Here is a 23,363-nt window from a genome sequence, read left to right as displayed (position 1 = left end):
CATTCCCAGACCTTTTTATTTTTCATTTTTGAGACAGGGTCTCTCTAAGTTGCTTAAAGTCTCCCCAAGTTGCTGAGGCTGGCTTCAAACTTGCGGTCCTCCTGCCTCAGCCTCCCAAGTTGCTGAAATTACAGGCATGTGCCAGTTCACCTGACTTTCTCTCCATTTTCTTGACACTACTTTAACCCAAACCATCTCCATGTCTTTTCTGAGTTATGACAACAGCCTCCAGATAGATCCTCTCCTCTCTGCCTCCAGCCTTGCCCCTGCCAGCCCCAACTCCACACACAATCCTGGATGATTCTCCTCGGGTGAAAATGTACTTTTTTACTCTTTTACTTAAGGAAAGGAGTAAAAAGATCCAGCATCAAATTGGAATCTCTCACCTTGATTTACAAATCCTCCCCAATCTTTCCAGCCTTCATCTCCTCTTTTCTCAGCACATAGAACACAGTAGGTGCCAATGAATTGTTAAATTAATGTTAGTCCTCTGCATCCACAGGCTCTGAATAGATGGATTCAACCAACCTCAGATGGAAAATATCGGGGAAAAGATAATTAGTTCTGTACTGAACATACAGACTTTTTTCTTGCCATCATCCCCTAAACAATATAGTATAGCACTGCGGACATGGCATGGGCGTTGCCTTAGGTATTATAAGTAATCTAGACATGACTTAAAGAGTATATGCGGGAGAAGGCTGAGGATGTGGCTCAAGCGATAGCGCGCTCGCCTGGCATGGGTGTGGCCCGGGTTCGATCCTCAGCACCACATACAAACAAAGATGTTGTGTCCGCCGAAAACTAAAAAATAAATATTAAAAAAATTTTCTCTCTCTCTCTCTTTAAAAAAAAATTTAAAAAAGAGTATATGTGGGAGAATGTGCAAAGATTATATGCAAATACTCCCTCATTTTATGTAAGGGATTTTAGCAACTGTGGATTTTGGCATCCGTAGCAGCTCCTGGAACCCATCTCCTTGGGGATACCAAGGGACACTTGCAAATGTCCTTGCCCCTCTTCCTCTTGAACTCCCGGTTCAGACATTTTGATAGTTCAGTCGATCAGGTGACCGATGCTCTCCCTGGGTTGTTCCCTCTGCCTTGCTGCCTTGACATACGCCACAGTAGAGCAGCCTGCCCTGGCCTCAGATCCACCCAGCTGCCTGCTGTGTTGATGAGGATGCTCACTGCGCCTACCTGTCACGGCCTGTTTAATGCCTGTCTGCCCCGCTAAGTGCCAACAAAGGTGATACTCGCCTTGTGCGGTATCACGCACCCTGTCATCCCTCCCTAAATATCAGCAGAGTGATGACTGCGTGGGGCGATGACCGGAAAGTCCCGCCACCACTTCCCCCGCCGAGGAGGAAACAGCATGTACGTCACTGATTCTACTCCCCTGTCCCGAAAGGCCCTAAACAAGCCGCATGCAGATGGGCAATGGCACTTAGAGGACAGTGCAATGCCCCTTGGTGGGAAATGCGGGACTCGGTTCCTCACTGGGGCAAGATCAAAGCCCTGCTACCAGGGTATGTCCTCTCCCCATGCGAGGCTGCAAGGCTGGCCCTCAGAAAAGAGAGGACCTGCTCTGGTAGGGGATGCTTGCTTCTTGGTTCAACTGGGGACCGGGGACTCTGCTCTCACACAGGTGACACTGAATTGAATGAATCCCCATGTGAGGCCACACATGGAGCAGAATCCATTCCTCTCCTGGAAAGGGTAAAGAGGAGGAGAGAAGCAGGGAGCCCGCCCAGCTGAGTTTGCAGAAAAAGAGGGCAGGGGTCTCCTTCTATGGGGTGAGGAGGCTGAGTCAAGGTTGAGGGCCTGGTGGAGATGGAAACCTGAAAAGAAAGGGGCAGTGAGCAGGGAGAGAGCAGGACTGAGCTAGGGCCACCATGGTGGGGTGAAACTCTCCTCTCATTCAGAACAAGGTTGGGACCAAGTGACCCATACACCTCCACTCATGGAAGTCTTGGGTGAGACCTACCCACAGGCACTCCTAATCTGGGCCATGTCAGTTGGAGAGCAAAATGGGGGTGCAGGGTGTCCCAGAGGGGAGCACCCTGACTACTGCTTTGGCCAAACCTCCCTAACCATTTTGTTAGGACTCTGTAGTACGGTCCTCCGAGCTCCCAAGCCAGGCCTCTCTGATCATGGCTAAGATCACTTGACCATAGTACAGAGGAGACCCAAGGGACGGGCACTAGACACCTGCAGTCCCTGATAGGGACAGGCTTCAAAAGAGAAAAGTGGAGGCCTGCGAGTGTGGCTCAGTCTTGGAGCACTTGCCTAGGACACACAAGGCACTGTGATCCATCCCAAGTGCCACAAAAACAGGAAAGTAGAGATGCTGCCTGACCCAGAGAGCACAGGAAGGAAGGGAGGGTGGGTGGGCCAAACCACAGGAGCCTGAGACCAACCTGGTGGCTACAGGTGATGAGCTCTGTCCAGTCAGTCCCTATGCAGGACTCACGGGCACTGGGTTCCAATGTTCTCGCTTAGATTTGCCCCTGGTGTTTTAGTCAACATTTGCATCACTGGGACCCATATGCCTGATACGAAGAACATCGAGGAGGAAAAGTTGATTTGGGCTCACAATTTCAGAGGTTCAGCCAGTCCAGGGTTGGCTGACTCCACAGCTCTGGGCGCAAGATGAGGCAGGACATGGTGGAGGAAGGGTATGGCAGAGGGAAGCCTCTCAGGACACAGCAGCCAGGAAGCAGAGAGAGATCCTCACTTACCAGGAGCAAAATATGACACCAACGGCACACCCCCAGGGACCTACTCCTTCCTGCCACACACTACCTGCCTAATTAATCCATATCACCGGCTTGATCCATTGATGGGAATTACAACTCTCCTAATCTAATATTATTGCATTGTCTCACACGAGAGCTTCTGCAGGATACCTCACATCTAAACCACAGCACCTGGCAAGCCACTGGAGGAAAAGGAGACAATGGGAGATAGCTCAGGCTCCAAAACCTGATGGCCTGGGCCCAGAGGCCAGCCCTGGCCCTGGAATCTGCATGAGTTACTCTGAATCGTAGTGCCTGGGCCCCCAGCCTCCCCAATGGGAACACCAGCCCTCACATGGGGTCGTCAGGTGGCCACAATGCTTAGAAAACAGCTGACCCAGGAACACTTGCCATTGTCTATTCTCCAGGCTTCAATTTACTCCTGGGCCTCAATTTGTTCATCTATAGGATAAAAGGGTCAGATCAGATGGTCTCTAAATTGTCCCCCCAGCTCTGGGGTCAGAGCCCTACATACATCACCATGGGGCAGGCTCACGAAGCTACATGGAGATTTAGGAAGGAGATAAGGAGAGGCACTCACCCACCTGGGGAAGACAGGGACAGACCAGGCTGAGACCAGGCAGTGGACACCACTGAGCGCCTTCTCCAGGGAATCAGCACCGGGAGGGACTTGTGTTGTCCTCTGGAGCCCTCACTTCTTGGACAGTGGCAGGAAGGAAGGGCACCTGGATTCAGAGTCCTGTCACATGTGGGCAGGGGACAGCCGGTCCTCCATGGGGACACTGGTGCTGTGGCTGCAAACGTGGAGCCAATGTCACAGGGGCAAGATCAGCAGAAACCAGCGCCCCAGGTGGGTTGGCTGGAGTCCAGACACACGGGCTAGGAACCTGCTGACGAGGAAGAACGGCTGGAACAGCACCCCGATGGGTCCAGAGCTTTGAGGTGGCCTCTTTTTCCGTCATCACTGTCCACACTTGCTGATTTTCCCTCATCTTCGAGGGTCCAAGCCAGCAGCGAGCACAGGGTCCCGCACATGCAGGTCTGATAGATGCCAACCGAATGGGGGAGGGTCAGGTGATTCCCCTGCAGATGAGACATCCACAGAAGCCATGGGCGAGTGACCCTGTGCACACAGAGGTCAGTCCTCTCTGTCCCAGTTTGTCACAGATGCTCTGATGTACCTGCCACGCGCCTCGAAGAAGGAGCAGGGATTTGAGGGATCAGGTCACCCACCACCAGTCCGGCCGAGGAATGGTGGGGCCATCACTTTGCCAGAGAGAAAATGCAGAGCAAGTGTGGGGAAAGCCACGCTCCTGCTTCCCAAGGTGCAAAGCACCAGCCAAATGGGAAAGGCACAGGCCAAGGGGGCCAAGAAGAGCCCTGAGTCAGGACTACAGGGGCCCCATCCAAGGCTGAGTTCTGAGTCTGAAGGAGGTGTGCGGCTCTGGCCACTTTACTCAACTTTTCTCAGTTTTCTCGTTTGTAAGATACAGTTACAACCCCTGCTTCACTAAGGTCGTGGTGAGGCTCGACGATTAATTATTTATTCCACAAATATTTGCCAAGTATGTTGGTCATAGTTCTAGGTGCTAGAGCCACACAGGTCATCACAACACAGGGACGCCTGCCCTGGAGGAGCTTATGTCACAGTGAATGTATGTAAACCTACTACCAGAACATTTTAGTAAGCCTCGTCATCGCTGTGACCCAACAACAGCAACTTAAAGGAGGAAAAGTGTGTGTGGGGCTCACGGTTTCAGAGGTCTCAGTCGGTAGACAGCTGACTCCACTGTGCTGGGCCCAAGGTAGGCGACATCTCCTGGGGGGACGGCACAGAGGAGGAAAGCAGCTCAGCTCATGACAGGGTCAGGAAGCAGGGGGGGGGGGTCACAGGGAAGATGCACCCTTCCAGGGCATGCCACCCGTGACCCGCCTCCTCCAGCCAAAGCTCATTTGTTAACTTCCCAGTCAGTCCATTCAAACTAGGATGGAACGATACGCTACAGCTCTCACAATCCAATCACCTCTGAATACCCCTGTATTAAGGAGAGTTTTCAGGGCACACCTCAGATCCCAAACATAACACACAAGGTTGGTGGCTCTAATTATTACCAGCAGGTGAGTAACTTTTCCTTTACAAGCAGCAGCCGCCGCAGTCAGCAGCACAGTTGGCCAGCAGCCCCAGACCACTGCGGTTGGGATGTATTCATTAGGTCTGTTCACAGATTTCATTTCTCATTTTCTGGGTAATGAAGTTAGAGGTGAATGTGTGCTTTGACTCGGCCAATGCAGCAGAAGGGACATCGTGATCCAGGTGCAAGCTTTCAGAGCTAGTGCACAGCTTACCGTGTTTCCTCTCCATCGCTGCAGCACTCAGGGACACCTGTGACCCGATAGGTTCCTGAGCAGCTGAGAGATGCAAAGCCCCATGTGGAGTTGCAGTATGAGTGAGAAGTGGACTTTCATGGCATTTAACCACTGGAATTTGAGAGTTGCTTGTTATTGCAGCATAACTGGACATCTCCTGATGGATAAACTGACACCCCCACCCCCACCCCCGCCAGTGTGAGCTGCATCAGAGCCTTCCGTAGTCCCACAGGGAGTCACGTCCTAATAGATCTGGAAGCAACCAGCAGAGAATGTGACCACGGGGGGGGGGGCTCCCTCTAGACCAGGCCAACCTCAGGACACCAATGAGCTCTCCTTCCTCTTTCCCCCTCTGCCTTCCATCAACTTCTCCTACCCAGCACCCAGTTGCTGCCCTCTCTCCCCCATAAAGCCCCATTTATTGAGGTTCCTATGACCATTATTTCAGGAAACGAACTCCCTTATAGCCCTGAGCCTCTTCAAAGACAGATGGGTCCGTAAAGCTCCAACCAGGAAAACAAACCCTTCTGAGTCTTTAGACAGAGAGAATTGAATCCAGGGAATTGGCTACCCAGCAGGGGAACTGCTTTTGCTCCTACATCCCACTCACCCCAGGGCAGTGGGCTATTGCTGACTTTTCCTCTTAATTTTCCATTCAGCTGGTGACCCTGCTGACTCTTTCCCCATGCCCAACCCCTTTCTTCCTTACTTATCTCCACTAGAGGTCCCAGAAAAGATAAAAAATTAAAAACTGACTTTTCAAATTTCCCTGTAACTAGAGATAGCCAGTTTTGTTTATTTGTTTTTTGATTGAAAGGAATAGACATGGCTGTGGCCATCTCTTCCCCCTTTTTCTAGCCTTGAATGCCATGAAAATGACTGGATCTGCAGCAACCATTTTATGACAATGGGTTGTTTTGGTTTTTTTTAAGTATATTAGGGATGGTCAAGCAGAAAGAAAGTTCTTAGATCTTTAATGACACTATTGAGTTTTTGTTAAGTCACCTCTAGAAACCTCCAGACTTTTCAACATGCAAAATAACTACGTGCCTTTACTGCTCAAGTTACTATGAGGTTTCTCTCTGACAGCTGGCACCCTTCCTAAATTAGCTCCCCAAGCCAGGATCCCAAGCGTAAAGTTCACTCCCCTTTCTCTCTCACGGGTCGTGTCTGGTATGTCATTGGGTGTCATTTGGGTGTCTCCCTTCCTCCTCTCCTCGCAGCAATCATTGTGTGCATCATAGATCAGACTCCCATGCATGCCGTCCAATCTCCCCCTCCAAACCCCCACTCCCGTGCAGCCAGGGGGGTCTTTCTAAAAGCACATATTAAAGGCACATATACATTGGACAGGGCTATTCCCTCCCTCCCTCCCTCCCTCCCTCCCTTCCTTCCTTCCTTTTTTCCTTCCTTCTTTCCTTCCTTCCCTCCCTGAGGAACGAACCCAGGGGCACTTAAACACTAAGCCACATCCCCAGCCCTTTTTGTATTTTATTTAGAGACAAGGTCTTGCTTAGCTGCTTAGGGCCTCGCTAATTTGCTGAGGCTGGCTTTGAACTTGCAATCCTCCTGTCTCAGCCTCCAAGCCGCTGGGATTAAAAAAAAAAAAAAAAAAACCGCTCGTTCAGGCTCCCCATTGCCCTCAGAATAAAACCTAAACTGTTCAGCAGTGAGGCAGGGATGCCCTCGTGATCCAGCTCACCAAGCCTCAGCCATCCCTGCCCTTGAACCCCTGGCTCCGGTGGGAGCGGCTAACAGTTCCCACCAGCCTCTGCAGTCCTGCTGCCCCCTGTGCTTGCCAACTGAGCCCTGCGCTCCGGTCCGCCCATCCCGCCCTCCTGTCTACCTGCTCCTCCTTCCCGGCTGCACGGAGGTCTCTTGCTCTTTTATTTGCCTGCGTTTTTCTTGCTCCCTTACCAGCAAGTCAGCTCCTTGACAACAGAGCCGCCAGTGTTATTCATCTCTCTGTCCCCAGCGCCTGCCACACTGCGGGGACTTGATAAATGTGTGTGGAGTAAGGGAGTGAATGAGTGAGTGAATGAATGAGGCCATGCCTTCCGGAACCTGTGAAGTCCGCTGCCGGGAGACGCTCACTTCTTGTATTTTTGCAGGGAGGAGCGAACGCGATGACCCAAGTCTTTGAAAAGATGCCCAACACCCTGGCTTTCTGGAACCCTGCCCAGTCTGAGTTGGGAGGGGGACCTCCCGCCTGTGAGCAGCCATCGCTGGGTTCCTTGCCCTGAAATAAATGGTGTTCTGAGCCAGCTGCCACCCGGGAATGATCCTGAGGCGCAGTTTTCCCAGAAACATCCCATTCGTCCTGGAATGCCACCGGGAGGTGACAGTGATTCTGGGTCCATCTCTGAAGTTCCTGTGAGGCCTCCTGTTCCCTTCTTGCCTCTCAGGGAGGGGAGATGAGTTTTCCAGCAGTTGTGAGACTGACGCACCCGTCTCAGGTGAGACAAGAGGATGACACCGGGCTCCATTTGTCCAGCTGGTGAATAATGACTACTGTGTGGATTACACAGCCTCCTGGGCCACAGCAGCTCGGCGCCGACGCCTCCCAGGTCGTAAAGGCAGGCGTAAGAAAGAATTATGAGACCCAGTGGAATGGAAATTGAAATCAATGAGTTTCCTTCAGAGGAGAGAGGCTCCCAGGACATCCATTACATTGGACCCACTGTGTGCCGGAGGGAGGTGGGCTGGGGTGCAGGGGAAAGCTGTTCTCCTACAAGTGGCGGTTGTCACCGTCATCGAGCTCATTGATTTCTCCTGTGTTCCTACCTCCCCTTGGGGGAGATTCGGAGGACACTGGATCGAAGGCACAGTTGTCAACTCCAGCGCCATCCTGTGATCCCAGGGCTGCCTCCTCTTGTACCTCGGGAGTGTTGGAGTGAAGTCCCTCTTGGGGACAGCTGCGGAGTCTGTGCAATTTCAGGTTTCATTCAGGAAACAGCAGCTCCTTAGCTACGTATTAAATCAGTTGACGCCAGCAGCCACAGAGGCCAAGCCGGCTTCCAAGACCTTCTCTGGAATCCCCCAGCCTCCGTGTACTTGTTGTGTAGGACTGTCACCTGTTTGCTTGGAGCTCTGGGAGGCATATGTAGGCCGTTGACTCTGTACATGTAGCTCAGGGCCCTCTAAATGGCACTCGGTGGTTTGCCAAGGGGACAAATGAAGGAATGGGATCCTGGTAAAGGGATATCTGTGTTTCTGGGCCTGGTATTGAGGGTGCAGGTGAGAAGCATATGTGTCAGATAGAGACAGGAGGGTGGGTGGGGGGTCCAGGAGCCAGAAGGCCAGTCCTCCATCTGCATTTTGCTGTTCAACGGGGTAGCCACATGCTGCAGTGCGATCTGGTGTGGGTAGGAGACAATGCAGCTCTGAAGGGAGCCAGGAAACGCTGCTTCTGACAGTGACCACACCAAACCAGGAGGCTCCCCACACCACGACTCTAATGAGGACTCCTGGGGACTGGGGGAAGCTGGGGGAGAAGCCGTGATAGTAACCACAGGCAACAGAGAGAAGAGATTGGCTTGACAGACCCTGCCAAACTAACCATGAGGTGGCGGGAAACTGCTTAATCACTCGGGTCTCAGGCTTCACATCTGTAAAATGGTACCAAGTAGGACCATGGAGGGGATTGAATGAGAGTGAATCCCCACAGAGCACGTACTGTAGCAGCTGGGGACCTGTGGGATTTAAGTGGAATGTGTTATCAGCCTGACCACCCAGGAACATGGACACACGAGGAAAGAGCAGGGAGCGGGCAGATCCAGAGCTAAAGAGGACGGGGGCAGGAGGCTTGCTCACAGGACTGGATCATAGGGGCTCCTGTGCTCCACCACAGAAGGAATGAACTTGGGCTCTTCTCCAAAGCCCACCTACCCTCATCTGCCCTGGCATAGAGCCAAGTGTGTACGTTTGGGAGTAGGAGTGTCTCTTGGCTTGGGCTGAGGGCAGGAGGCTTAGCTGTGGGTCTGAACTTGACCTAACCTTCCAGAGCTCAGATCTGGTCCTCCTCTGCCTTCTCTCTGCCCCGGAGCAGACACGAAGCCAGAGGGTGCTGAGAGCCCAGCTCAGTTCCGGCCTGGTCCCTGTGCCCCCACCATCCTGCAGTTGGCCCAGGCCTGCACCTCAGGAAAGGGCTCCCTCCCCACTCCGGAGCCAGCTGCAGCCTGGCGTGGCCAAAGGCAGCCGCAATTTCATAGCGATTGCTTCTTCGGCAGGCTCGTGAAATTAATTAAATGCCTCTCTTCACTCTGCCTTGGTAATCCATCACGGCATTGTCCTTGCTTTCCTACACTAGAAAATAATGGCGATTGTCCCTTAAATAATCAATTTTTACAGTTAACATTTAATTTATGAAAGGATGACAGACCAGGCCCTCCGCCTGCGACCAGGACTTCAGATTCCACTTGCCTTTTCTCCTGGGTGCCCTCGGTAGGCAAGGGGACAGGGCTAGCCTGCAGGGCTCTGGCCATCTCTGGGAAGCAAGTCAGGCAGGACCCCCCTGGATCCAGACTCAGATGGGGGCAGAGTGGAGGGGAAGGGACAACCCGCGGGAGAAAGGGCTGAGGGTGTGGCTCACTGCGCCCTCCTCCAGGCCACTTGACCCCTGGTAGCCCAGTGCTCCCACTAGCCCTCATTTTGATCCACTTGGCTATGTGCTTGACGCACTCGGCTTCCGGCTGATGTCTCTGGTCAGGTTGATCAAAACATGTCAGCCACCCTCTGGAAACCCTCCATGCCTCCCCTGTGGCTCAGGGTGACAGTGCAGCTGCTTAGCTCAGCTCCGGGCCTGTCCACCCCAGGGTCCTACATCACCCCGGCTTCCTCTCCAGCACCACCTGTCCTTGCTGGTTTCACCTGAGGGCTGGTCACACCTCTCCCTTCTCCCTCCAAGACCCTCTTTCACTAGCTAGTCTTTCACATACAACTCTGAAAGTTCAGGAATAATAAAGCGTTTCTCTTATATTCCCACAACACAAAATACTTCTGTCACCTCCAGTCACCAAGAAGTGTGTGGGGACATCTCCCCTCCAGCTACCAAGCAGCGCCGCCGTGAGTACCAGCTGGGTGGCCTCCAATTCAATTCAGTTCTGACGCTATATACCTGGAGGGGATGTCAGACCCCCCACAGGATGGGCGTTCACTCCCCCACCCCTGATGCCAATCACAAGCCCCGGGCTGTGTTACCTGGGCCTCTGACCGACTGGCTGTAAATCAGGGTTCTCAAGACCCCCTCCTTGGAGTCCATGAATTTACTAGAGCAGCTCACAGAACTCGAGATAACTCCTGTGCTTTCTAGTCTATTGGAAAGGATATTTCAAAGGATAGAGATGAAGAGATACTCAGGGGAGGGTAAGATGGGGCAGCTTCCGGGCCCTCTCTGGGGCCCACCTTCCCACAATCTCCACATGTTTAGCTATTTGAAAGCTCCCCCAGGCCAAGGCTTTGGGTTTCTTATGGAGGCTTCATCCATAAGCCTAGGTGGCCACCACATAGGCCACTGGCAATGGACTTAACCTCTCCCTTCCCTGGGGGCCAGAGGGAGGCTGAAAAATCTCAACCATCTAATAACGAGCGCCTTGGTCTTTCTGGTGACCAGACAGCATCCTGAAGCTGTCTAGGGAGCCCCAGCCACCAGTCAACTCAGCCTACAAAAAGACTCTTATCGCTTTAGCAATTTCAAGGATTTTAACAGTTTGTGCCAGAATACGGGATGAAAAGCAAATCTATATGACACACCAGCTTGCTCCCAAAGTTGGCTCCGGGAAGCCTTCCCCAAGCACAGCCCTCTGCTACCTCGCAGCCACCCAGAGCTCCCACACCCATGTCACCTGCCTCAGGGTCTCTGTCTCCCTCTCTGGCCTGGGAGTCTGGCCAGGGTGGAGACCATGCTTCCTTTTCTGGTACAGGGTCTAGCACTTAGAGGGTTAATCAGGGTCCTGAGGCTGCTGTAGCAAATGAGTACAAACATGGTGACTCCCTCTTCCACGTTTAGAGGCCCCTTGTGATTTATATGTAGGCCAAAGCAGATGGTCCAGGATAATCTCGCATTCGGTCAGGGTTCTCTAGAGAGACAGAACCATCTATAGACAGGTATATTAGGGGAATTAGCTTGGGCAATCATGGGGGCCCATCTAGGAAGCTGATAGTCCAGGCCTCAGAACCAGCCAGTGGTGTAACTCTCAGCCCAAGGCTGAAGTCCTGGAGTCCAAGGCTACAGTTCTCAAGGCAAGGGCAGGAGAGAGGTGCTGGAGTTCCCCGGGTACTCCTTAACCCAGTCAAGGTGATGCCTAAAATCAACCCTCACGCCCCTCTGACAGCCAGATCATCAGCACCCTTCCTCCCATCCTTTATCATGCAGTGTAACATACTCACAGGTCCTAGGGACAAGGAGTGGGCCCCTGGCCTACGACAGAAGGGACTCAATAAGTGCATTTTGAAAAACAATGAAGGAGTGATATGAAAGTCAAACTTCATGGAGTACCAATTCCATGTGCCACCTGGCTACCAGTCAAAGTCATCGAATGCCTTAAAATCACTCCTTTGGAATCCTGGGTTCAACAGGGTCAGTGACCCGGAGAGAACCAGCCAAGGTTGGACCCCCACACTCCACCACAAGGCCAGGCAGCAGGGTCCACGCCCTTCTTGCCTCAGCCCAGCACCCAGCCCCCCACTGCTGCCCTTCACCCCCACAAGTGGGCCCCCATTCCTCACGAACCTGAACCCAACCGAGAGCCTCCTCTGACAGTTCCCTCCCGACTCTGACACCTTTGCTGAACTCCCTGGCACAGGTGGGTGGCTTCCACTCTTGAAACCCATAGACAGACAGAATCTGCATCGGCAGTGAGCGTCTATTAGAAGTCGATTCCTCTTGGCAAGGGATCCACCGTGGGGTCTCTCTAAAGAACAATTTTCTGGGAACTGGGGAAGAACTTGGAGAGTGACAGGTGGTGATGTCCAGCAGGGCTTGAACCCTCTGCCCACTGTGGGAGCCAGCCAGCCAGGAAGTCCATGGAAATGGTGAATTGGGCTGGGTGGCCATCCATTGCCCAAACCCAGGCCAACCAGCAAAACGTCATTTTGTGCCGGTGACAGGACACTTCCCAACATTGTCCAGCTCTTCTATTTGGGCAGCTCCTTCTCACACACTTCGACCAGCATTAACTGACTTTCCCTCCCCTTCCTCTATGTTTCTCTTCTGGGGGGAAACGAGGACTGGTTGCTACGGCAACCGATTCATTCCTGCAAGCGCGTTTTAACTCTCTCAGATGTCCTGTCTGACAGGAACTTCTCCCTCCTGGGGGCTGACTTTCCTAGGCACACTCTGATGAAGCCTGCGACCCCTTCCCCCTCTCCGGCCCTGAGGGTCACTACACACATTTACTCAACGGGGAAAAACACACTTTAGAAACCAGGCCTTGCGGAGAGGGAGAAAAACAAAGTAATTACATTTTTAAGCCTGCTACCCTGAGATATTAGACTTGCAGGATCCGTGGGATGGAGAAGTTTCCGTGCAATGGTTGGTTTTCTTCTACTCTACTCTCCTGTTCCCCGGTACGGCTCAGGAACCACATTTCTTTATTTTCTTACTCATCAAACCTTTGTTGAGCATGTTTACCTCCCAGGGCCTATGTGTTAGGCGGGGGAAAGTCAGAATGGAACAAGTCCAACACGGCCACAACCCTCCTGGGGTCTGCCATGTGTGGGACAGACATCCAATGTCAGTGGTGGTGGGGGATGGCTCAGTGGCAGAGAGTTTGCCTAGTATGCAAGAGACCCCGTGTTCGCTCCCCAGCACTGAAAATAAACCAATACAATCAACACAGCAACACAGAAACCTCTAATCTCCATGTTACCTATGGGATTTAAAAAAAAAACGAAAAAAGGTGATAGGAAGGCAGAAAGAGGCATGCCATCCTGACTAGGAAGTCTGAAAAGACCTCTGTGAGAAGTTGATATTTAAGTCAAGAACAAGAGTAGAAGGAAGAACTTTCTAGAAAGAGCCAGACCACACTGGGACTTCTCTGAGCTGTAAAAGAGCTTAGTAGGTTAGAGAAAGGGAGGACAGCCAGTATCGGTGGGAATATGGCTTTGGGGGCAGCAGAAACGTGTGAGGTGGGGTGTCCGGCGGGGGGGCTGGACCACCGGGGCCAGCCAGGACGGACACTGGTGTTGGGTGCTCAGGCCATGAAAAGCCCTGACAGGGTTCACAGAAGAGCAGTCAAGCAACTGACATTTGCACGGATCCTTCTGGCTGCCTAGGGGGGAATGCATTAGAGAGAATGTAGGTGGCAAGCATAGCCGGAAAGATAAATTAGCTAGGGGGGTCTCAGTCATCCGGAGGAGAGACGATGCTGTCCGGGCCAGCACAAGGTGGTAGACAGGGGGACATAGGCTGGTTCAAAATGCACCTTGGACAGGAGACTAGCAGAATTCAATGGGGGTTGGCTGTGCGGGGCATGTGAAAGGTGACTGTCAGGCTTGTGGACCAATGGCAGTGCAGTACTGAGATGGAGAGGGTGGAGATGGAGTAGGTTTAGGAGAAAAACAGGCTCCGTGGTCCTGCCTTCTCCTTAGAGCCTCATCACACTGTCCCTCTTTTCAAGTCTCACCCTCTAAACCAGAAGTTCCATAAGCACAGGGGTCATACCTACTCGGTTCACTGCGGTCTTCTTCCTGGCGAAGCCAGTGTCCAGCACCCAGGGGTGCTCAGAGGTCTACTTCATGAGTTTCCTAGGTCTGCCATGACAAATGACCTCAAATGGATTGGCCTAGAACAACAGATGAATTTTATTTTCTCATTGTTCTGGAAGTCAAAACTCTGAAATGAAGGTGTAGACGGGGCTGGCTCCTCCTGGAACCACGTCTGTCCCCTAGCTCTGGTGGCAGTGGTGCTCCTTGGTGATCCTTAGCCAGTCTCTGCCTCTGCCTTCCCACTGCCTCCCCTCCTCTTGGAAGACCTCTTGTCATAGGGCCCCGGGCCTCCCCTAATTCAGGACGATCTCTCTATAATCCCAAACTTCATCACATCTGCAAAGACCTTTTTCCCAAGTGGGTTCACATTTGCAAGTTCTGGGGGGTTAGGATCAAGGCACATGTTTGGGGAAGGAGGCGCAATTCAACCCATCCACTGAGAAGACAGGTGAATGACATCTACTTCATCATCACTTTCAGAGGGACGAAACTAGCCAGGGTCAGGCACCTGTACACTCTAGATGACATTACTGGTCAATAGAAGAAATAAGCATGACCCAAAGAAACCCTCAGCTTTTCAACCAACCTTCTTTGGGAATTTTTGGTGTGCCTCATCAGTTTCTTTAAGTTGGTCATTTAGAAATGTGTCCAGAGCCCGGTCTCTCGGGTAGAACTGACTCATCGTTGATAAACTGGAAAGAACTTGAGTCACAGTTAAAAGGAGGTCTAACATTCCAAAGGTGAACTTGGTCCTCTCGTGGCGGGACCCAGTTTTGTGCCTGATGGAGAAGGGGAAGGGTACCACCTCTGAGCCGAGGCCTCGTGGCATGGTCTCCAGGCCCTCTGCTCCCTAGGGCCTCCTACCTGGCCCTCCCTCCTCCAATGTCCAACCGAAGAGCAGCAGGTACACAAGAAATGCTGCTTAAAATGTCTCCATCAAGGAGACCTGTGCTGGGGACAGAAAGTCCCCCACACATACCTTAGCTCCTGGGCACCCTCCTCTTACAAAGCCCACTTGTGCTGAAGGTCCCCTTCCATCATGAGGCCACCGATTCTGGAAACGAGTGCGCACGACCTGCTTCAGAGTGGGAGGTGAGCCTGGGAGCCCACTTTTGGACGGAGAGGCCCCTGAGCAGAGGGGGGCCTTCTTGGGGTACAAGCTGGTCTTTCCGGTTACTCTTAGATTCGGGAACCCAACTCCTCCCTCCCTGAGACAGCCCTCCCCAGGGTTCTGCCTTCCAGAAACCCTGCCGGCCCCACCTCGGCCACTCTCGCTTCAACACAAAGGGTCTGCATCCCCTGACCCACGACCAGCACGGACCAGGCCCCCAGTGAGGCAGGTGACACCACAAGGAGACAGCAGGAAGGCATGTGAGGGACCCAGAGCTGGACACTCCTGGGTGGCCAAGTGACAGAAGCTCTGGCTCCAGGGCTGCACAGGGGTGTGGCCGAAACTGTGATACCATAAGTACAGCCAATGTGTCTCCCTGGGCGATGAGTCTGATAACCAGACCTGCTTCCACTGGGGCTGCCACAGCGTCAAAGTGCCCTGTCTCCCCTTAGCCGAACCCTCCAGCAGGGGGGCGTCCCTCACCGTGGACTGTCCAGCCTGGGGATGCTGCTCTTCTCCTCGTGCACGCACCAGCGCCGTCCCGTTAGCCCCTCAGCTCCCTGAGGCCTCTCCCCTCACCTCCCAGGGACTCCCCTAAAAGCTACTTTAGCCTGTGTCCCACTCGTCATAAAGTCCCAAGGCAGCTGGGTTTCAATTATGCATTATGAATAAAGGGCAGGTCACCCTCCCCCACCGGCCAGCTCGGCACCTACGCCTGCTCCACGGCTCCCCCAGTGGGCCCTGGCTGGCCTGTCCTCTGCCCAGGGTCCACAGGGCAAACCCAGTCGTCCCTCTGCAGCCCTGGAACCGAGCCCCAGGGCTCCTGGCTGCAGCCACAGAAAGGCCCTCTTGCTGGAATCCCTCTACGAACTGACAAACGGAAACAACCGCTTCCTCCATCTGTTAGCAGCCGTCGCTAGGATGCTCCAGAACGCTGGGAGTTGGGGGTTAGCCCTTTTCCTTTTCTTTTTGCCTTTTTTCAAATATTTATGAAGAGATTTCCCATTTATCCTGGCACGTCTCCTCCACCGTGGGTGTCAGCTGGGAGGGCTCGCACAACAAACTCCAGAAGGTATTTTCCCCAAAGCAGCATCTGGTTCCGTTGGCAAGTGCAGCAGGCCCTTCGCAGGGAATTGGCCAGAGCGGAGTGGGGAGGAGCCGCAGGCTGGCAGCCACACGGCCCCAGCCCCCCAACCCTGGCTCTCTAGGTTTGGGGATGCCTCAGTGAAGGGAGCTGGGATGTCCCCAGAGAGCAGGGTACACGTCTGCCACTTGACATCCCACAGCCCAAGGGCCCTGTGCAAGCCAAGACCCAGGACCCTTATGAGCTGCCCATGTGACTCTTGTTGACCTTCAGGCCCTCTGGTTTGATGCCAAAGCTCCCCCATTCTCCCAAGTAAACCACCTGGGCAGTGACCAGTTCCCCTGGCCCACTCCAAGGGTCTTCTTTGGTGATGATTCCCAGGGAGGAAGATTGGTGAGGAAAATGCTAGCTCAGCCCCCTGCGTCCCCAGGCTGAGCCCTCCCTGGTTCCCCCAGATGGGAATTTCCCATGGGCAGGGTGGGAAGGCAGAAAAATGGAGGAATGTCATGACCCACAGGGAGTACAGAGACAACCAAGCGGGTAACAGAGCTAGAGATGACAAGGACAGTCTTACAGAATCTGTCAGATCACCTCAGCCTAACAGCCACCTCCCATGCTCATCTGGGGGCACAGCCAACCAAGCTGATACCGGTAGCCCCCAGTCCCTGTTAGTTACTCAGACACTAAGCCAGGCTGTATCTGCTGGTAAAGATTCAGTTGAAAATTAAACTTGTGCTCTAGTTCTCACCTGGGCTGACCATTAGGGATCACTTGACAGCTATAAAATATATTGTCATCTACCCAAGATGCTTAGAATATCCGGAGTGAAGCATATATTTCAAAATTTCTCAAGCCATTATCAAAGGCATACAGTGGGGGGAACTATTGAATTACAGAAAGAATACATTCCCTGAAGACAGACAGTCCTAGACCAGAATCCTAGCTCTTTTATTTACAAGCCATGACCTGGAATAAGTAACTTACCTTCTGGAAGCCTTAGCTGTATCGTCTGTAAAGTGGGGCTAACAACACCTTTCTTGTTATAAGATGCCCAGCACATAGAGCCGTACCTCAAATTAATCATATTCCATCACAATCCCATTTTCTGGGACAAGAGACTGTTGATGTTGGGCATGCAGAGCATGCAGCAGGGCAGCCGGGGAGGCTGCTGGGAACAGCCACACCTGGTTCCAGGGAAGCACAGAACTGTTGCCTCCTGTACTGCAGAAGTCTCAGGGCCTCACGTCTGCGTGCAGAGGCTGTGGGAGGGCAGCGCAGTCCCTGAGAAGTGTACCGGCCAGATGACTTCTCCTCTCAGATACAGCACCAGAGAATATTTCTCTTGAAATTTTAGAGGACCCAGAGCAACTAAAATATCAACTCTAAGCAGCCAATGTGTCTGCCATCCCCTGTTTACCTGGAAATGGGTCAATACCAGCTGATGGATCTGGGAATTCACTCTGTCTCGTGCCTTGGGTCAGGGTGGGGTGAAGAACACCTGAGATGCACAGGGATCATGCCAGGGAACAGGTGCTTCTGCACAGATATACCTTGATCAGGACATGCCCTCAGTGCCTGGCTCAGCACTCAGACAATAAACATTATTTCTTATGCGCCTCTACTGGTGACATCTACTGATGAGTTTGTATCACAAAGGGGGCTTGAGTGTGGTGAGGTGGGTAATCATTAGTAGATGAAGATACCAAGTAGCTTAAACCTAATTATTAGGGAGTATGAGCAAACAAGATAACAACAGCTACCACTTATTTACATGAAACCCTTAGCCTTCCTTACCTCTTTGGTAAAATGAGACTAATAGTAGTACCTATTTTTTTCCCAAAGAATTTTTGGGGAAAAAAAATCAAATGAGTTAATGTTTGGCAAAACATTTAGAATGAAGCCTGGAACTGGAATGTGCTCTATAAAGACTAACTATTAGCATTTTTGTGTCAACGCTTTCCCTGGGCTGCTTTATTCTGTACAATAACCCACGAGGCAGGTGCTTGGTTCTCCACATTACCAGGGCCCAGAGTGGTTCAGTTACTAGTCCAAGGCCAAACAGCTGCAGTTGACAAAGTAGGACTAGAAACCCAGGTCAGCCTGAATCTGATGACCTTCCCTTCCCACTTCTTCAAAAGGCCTTGGAGAGAAAAGCAGCGAAGACCCAGAGAGAGCTCTTCAGTGACTAAGTGAACAGGAATAGCCCAGGAGAAGAAGCAGAGTGCAAATGTTCGACAGATATCGGTGATTCAGAAAGACACCTGCGGTGTAAAGCAAGCCCTCCCACCCGCCAGCAAGCACGGTGCCAAGAGGGCCAGGAGCAACCCACCTTCAGCACCCCTGCAGGCAGCCGAGAGCCATGGGAGGCAGGGGATGAAAAGGCAGGCGCGGTACCCGGACCTTCCTGGAACCAAACCCCCTCGTTCTTCAGGCAGGCACTTGGCAGTCAAGGTGCCCACGAATACACTTGCCCTTTCTCTGGCTGCCTCACAAGGCTGGTATATTTTAGGAATGAAAAGCTCTGCTTTGGTAAAAGCACAAGTGGCACATGTTGGTTCAAGAATGTGCTGTCACCGACCATCTTCCCCAGCCCCGCTTTCAAAGGCTTCAGCCTCCTAGTGCTGACCATTTCTTCCTTGGAGTCCTCAACCCTTTGAGAGTCGGCTCAGTTTCACAGGCTGGCTGAGGACAAAGAAGCCTCTCCGCCTGTTTGTCCTGTAGAGCGTTTTTGAAAAGAATGTTCTCAGAATAACCAGCTAACTCTCAAGCGTGCTGGGCTAGGAGCTCCGGTCAAGCCAGGCTGTTAATATCAATAAGCTCATCAACAGGGTTGGTTCCCGAGCAACTTCTAGCTGGGAGGCTGCCCAGAACCCTGTTTTGTTTGGTATTTAACACTGACACCAGGGGGCCAGGCTTTCCTCTGATGGACAATAAACAGAAAATGCCCAGGAGACTGCAGCAGCCAGAGGCCACAGCTGACACAGAGGGGGCCAGGCAGCACCTGGGTTAGGGGCTGGGCACCAGGGCAGGAGTTGGGGTAGAAGACAAGGGAGGAGGGGAGAAGGGCAAGTTCCTAGCCAGTGGCTTCTAGCCACTTGCCATCAGCTCACTCCTACCTGCTCAGGAAATAGACGAGCAGCCGAGCTCCTAAGATGCAGCTTTCCCTAACCTCTCCACCCCCATGTGACTTTGATAGTCATCTGAACTTGATTTCATCTGGATAAACTCGAGGTGGAGGAGTTGGGAAGGAAGCAGAGCAGGCAGAGGGGCCATGGCAACCTCCGAGGAGCGGGGAGCGGGGTACAGCGTAGTACCTGACAGAACCTGGCTGTAATCCAAGCAGAGCTGGGTTCAAATTCTGTTTAGCTGCAAATTCACCATTTACAAAATGTGGGTAAAGGTGTCCTTTTCCTTTCTAGGAAAGCTATCTTGATGAACTGAAATGAGGCCACAAAGTGATCATCAGGCAGGGGACACTCACTAAATGCTGCTTCTCCTCTGTCGGTATTTCCAGGGGCTGCTCCCGGTACTTCTAGGGGTGTGCCACCCTTTTCTTGTGGCAGAGCTGAGCAAGAACACTGTGTATCCAGCTCAAAAGGGCTATCGGTGATAAGCAAATGAAATGGAATTAAACCTGAACACAGAAAGCCAAGGAGCATTTTCTGATCTGTGCTCTCCCTCAAAGGAATCTACTGAAATCATGAAGGGGGGAAAATAAAAAGTCATTCTTGCAATGTGCATAATCTGATGGAAGGAAAGGCTTTCAGTACCAGGATCACAAGGCATTCTTCTTGGATTCTGAGCAGCCTGGATGGGTTGCAGATAAGCCTCCCCCCTGAGCCGAGCCACAGAACCTTCCGAGACTCATCCCCAACCCTAGGCTATAGAAGCCCGAAATCACTCTTTCTATTCACTCCAGATATCTCCCAGGCTCCTCAAATCCCCCCCAGCTAAGCCTCCTGAAATCACAGGAACCATCTGCTTTGGGCATAGAAATGAGATATTATAAAAAGTTGCCACACAAAGGTCATTTCTGGAGGACAAAGGGGGGGGAAATAAAGGCTTTCAGAGCTACAGCACACAGAGGCTGCATCCCCTTGGCTGGTGGACGGCCGCTCCCTGCTCCCTGACTGCAGATGCAGCCAGCTCAGGAGGTTTTGACGTGCACGTTATGCAGCGTGAGCAGCCTAATACTGCATTCCTCTTCCTAAGCCGCCGCCCGCTCGCCTCCTTCACCCTGAACTTGGAATTGCTGAAGGTTCTGAGCTCATTACGGCTCTGTCTTCACAGCCTAGTTAAAGCAAAGCATTGAGATAATTGCATGAATGATCCAGTAAGGGGGGACAAAACCACCTTGTGTTGAAAAAGGTGGTTTGGAAGGACGGGTCCAAATGACTGTCAGGCGCCTCAGCTTCTCAGCTGTCCAGAGAGGGAATGTTGTGTGTGAGTACGCATTCCCTCCCCAGCACTACGATATATACAGGATGGCTCCCTGGGGGAAGATGCCGTGTCCAGTCTCTCTGGAACAAAACCAATCCAGAGCCTTTTCCTAAGAAAGGGGAGGATACGTCCCTCTCGCTGATCTGGACGTTGTCCATGGGATGCTGGAAGCTCCGGGGTCCTCAGGCAGCAGAGAAATTCTGCCATTTAGAGTTCTCTAATCTGGCTGAGCAGAAATTTCCAGATTTAAATTGAGCTCACTCAGGCATGATGAATGGTCTCAGACAGTCTTGGGTTTGCTCCAGCTCCCTTCACGGGCGGTCAAGTCCTTATTTGACTCCATAGTGTACACCCTCACAACTTCAGGCCCGAATATGGCTGCCAGTCAGGTGTCCACCAACAGAAAGGTAAATGGCCAACTCCCCTCCAAAGAGTCCCCTGTCATTAACAGGTAATAAAAAACATGGCCAAGTAGTATTTTTAAATGGCAAGGAGATTGTTCAATATCCTTGAAAATCCTGGCTTTGAAGTCACTCAGACCTGAGCCACCCACTAGTTCCCAGGTGTGAGAACTTCAGCAAGTTACTCAACATTGCTACACCTCAGATTCCCCAGGTGTCGTGAGCCGCATGATAGTGAGAATTAACAGAGGCTGTAATATACATCCCAGACAGCATTAGGCTCTGTCTCCAAAAAAAAAAAAAGGAACAAAAGGCAGCATTGACCGCTGCTAAAAGGGTACAATGTGACACCAAAAGAAATCCAAAGATGGACCAGAGCAGTCTCTCCCCCAGGTGGGCTTGGCATGTCCAGATCACCCTACCAGGTAGTCTGGAGCCAGCCTGACATGTTGATAATCCTGACTCCTGGTCCAGTGCTCTCCACACCCTCCTCTGCCAGTGGAGGATTAGAGGTGGCCGAATATGGTTCTGAAGAAGAGTTCTGTCCCATCTCCTGTTGCACTGATTGACAATCACTTGCTTGGCAGAGAGTACCACAACCTAGGTGTCACCTGCTCTACTTACAGAAGTTTGGGTGAAGCAATTCTTCCCCATGCAGAGCAGATACATTCATGACAGTTCTATTTGTTTCTGTCAAAGTCCCTAAGAAAGGCTGCAAGCAGGACAGGCGGGAGAGGATGCCCCCATGTAACCCAGCAGCTGACTCAAGGAGTCAGTTTTCTCACCATGTTTCATGGAACCCTAGGTACATGTGTGTGGGGGGGTGCAGGTGTGGGTGGACAGACACAGGGACTCTGAGCACCTCATTCACTCAGAGCAGTGCCAGCTCTGACCTACAGAGCTACTGGTGGAGCACAGGACTAATTATGTTGGGCTTCTGTTTAATATTTACTTGGAAACAAGGATTTGCTTCCAAAAGGAAACAAAAAGCTCAAGATTCACCTTTCCCAGAGTTTCTGAGAACATAGAACCTTGACTTCATCTTTGAAAATATTAGGGACAGACGCAGCTATCTCCTACCTTCCGATCCATTTAGACACACATTGGTCACTTGCATCCAGAACCCCAGACCAGGTGGCAATAAAATAAAAAGCAAAATAGAGGGGGTGACCCTGATCCTTTGAAAATTTGGAAGACAGAACAGGCACCTCAACAGCAGGAGAATAGGCTAACAAATGCTAACTAATGCAACCACTCCAGTCCTGGGACTACATTATTTTGTAATGCTTTTTCCCTTTTATTTATATGCCCCTCCCTCCGACAGGCGAAAATTACCTCTCAGCAAACATTTGTTAACAATCACCATATATGCCAGACATGGGAAAGACACAATCTTGTGGGAACAGTGCTTCCAGCATGGGGTAATTAATCTTCTCTGGGGCATGGCCTGAAAGATACCATAAATGAAGTGAAATCTGGGATTCATTTTGCAAGAATATCAGCTCCCCAATGTCAATTTCCTGGGTTCCAGAGCAGCATCAGACAGGAGCATAGGCAGGTGTGTGTGAAGAAACACTAGACACCCTGTTGTTCATCTCTGGGGCCTCCTGGAGGGAAGAGTTTGGAGCAGGGCGCTGGAGGAGGAGCATGAACTGGCTCTGGAGAGAAGGGAGAGTGTCCAGATTGGGACCAGGCCAGCAGCAAAGGCAATTAAGTGAAACCAGCAGGGCTTGGCGTAAGGCTGCTCATAAAGGAGAGGTGAGGGAACGCCAGTTAAGCTCGAGTAGAGCAAAAGGCAGGAAAAAAGGTATTAAGAGTTGGGGACTGGAATACAGCTGGGGGCTGGAATACTTGAATCTAATACAACTCCCAGCTTTAGCCAATAATAAGCCAAAAGAAATGTGACCATAGAGGAGGACCCATCCTCAACCACCCAAAGAGTCCAGGGCCTCTTATCCCCTGGCAGGGGATCTGGAGGAACTGGCAAGAGTAGAAGCCACCTCGGTTGGGAAGGAGGGCGGCTAGAGCCTGGCTATGAAAGTGTCTCCCAGCTGTGAGCACATCTGGGGCTTCTGGAAATGTGACATGAACACTCTAACTCCCACTCATTCTTATGCGTTCATCGACAGGTAGAAGCACAAACATGCACATGGGGAAAGGAGTGACAACAAAGAAGAGAAGACAAGAGAAAAAGAAGAGGTGAGGAGACTCCACATATTACAGAGTCCCTAAGGCGGGGCAGGGTGTCCTGGGTTGGGCAAAAGCAGTGGCTGGAGACGCGGCTTCCCTTCCCTGCTCCTGGGGAACCCTTGCCTTGGCTTCCTGCGCTCTAACAATGTGAATGAACCCTGGGAGAGGAAGAGAGCGCGCGAGGGCGGGGAAGGAAGAGGGGCACCGGGACTGGCGGAGGGCAGGGAAAAGCCGGGCTGGGGGAAACCGAGCGCACAAGAGCGCCAAACCGGGCGGGGCCGGGACGCGAGGGGCGGCGCCGAGGGG

The sequence above is a fragment of the Marmota marmota genome, unplaced genomic scaffold (assembly GCF_001458135.2).
Source record: "Marmota marmota marmota unplaced genomic scaffold, marMar, whole genome shotgun sequence".
NCBI lineage: Eukaryota > Metazoa > Chordata > Mammalia > Rodentia > Sciuridae > Marmota > Marmota marmota.
The sequence above is the reverse complement of the archived record's forward strand: the minus strand, read 5'-3'. Positions refer to the sequence as shown.